The sequence below is a fragment of the Myotis brandtii genome, unplaced genomic scaffold (assembly GCF_000412655.1).
Source record: "Myotis brandtii unplaced genomic scaffold, ASM41265v1 scaffold416, whole genome shotgun sequence".
In the NCBI taxonomy this organism is placed as follows: domain Eukaryota; kingdom Metazoa; phylum Chordata; class Mammalia; order Chiroptera; family Vespertilionidae; genus Myotis; species Myotis brandtii.
Genome location: NW_005365989.1, coordinates 2438213 through 2439113, shown reverse-complemented (window position 1 = coordinate 2439113; position 901 = coordinate 2438213).

Here is a 901-nt window from a genome sequence, read left to right as displayed (position 1 = left end):
TAGAGAAATTAAACGATGAGCACTACCAAGACAAAGATCAAGTGTGACTAATGAACAAGAAAACCAGCGCAGTCTAGGGTCTAACTGTATCAGTTGAATCTTTCATATACCTTAAGATCACATGGTGGAATACCCTCTCCATGCAACTCTGATCCCTGAAAGTGTTCATCTTTGAGTCCCGCCTCAAGCATAGCCTCCTCAATGAAGTCTTCCTTAAGCCCCAGTTGTGAGTCTGAACCCTCAGGCCAATAATCTAAGCCTGTGACCTGCAGGTAACTAGAGTCCTTACTACAGTTTAAGCAACCTCTGATTCATCTTCGACTTTCCTTCATTCTTATCCCAGAGACTTGTCCATTGCAGCTGAGCAGTAAAATTCTGCTGAAGGGGAGCTTCTGGCGTGTGGAGGAGCGTAGTGTGCTATGTCCTGCCGGGGAGGTGCGGTTCACATGCCGGGTCACCAGCTGTCAAACACTCCTGCGAGCCCAACACTTCCAACTACACCGCGCCATTTCTGGCGTGTGGAGGAGCGTAGTGTGCTATGTCCTGACGGGGAGGTGCGGTTCACATGCCGGGTCACCCGCTGTCAAATACGCCTGGGAGCCCAATGCTTCACATGCCGCACCTTGGCTCCTATGGACTCCAAACCTGTAAAGGTGAGGAAGTTTGGTCTCAGCAAGAGCCTACTTGCTGCAATTACAGATTATGTTTCTCGAAATCTTTTGGCACCGTCTCTTTCCCCACCCTCCGCGCGACGCGCATTCAGCGACCTGTCGCGGAACGTGACTTGGCATCGAGAGAGTACAGCTCCCCTTACCGAGGGAGCTCAGGTCCCGGGCGAGCCGTGACCAAGACAGCTTTTCGGGCTGGCGCGGTCACCGACCCCGAGCAGCGGCCAGGGCAG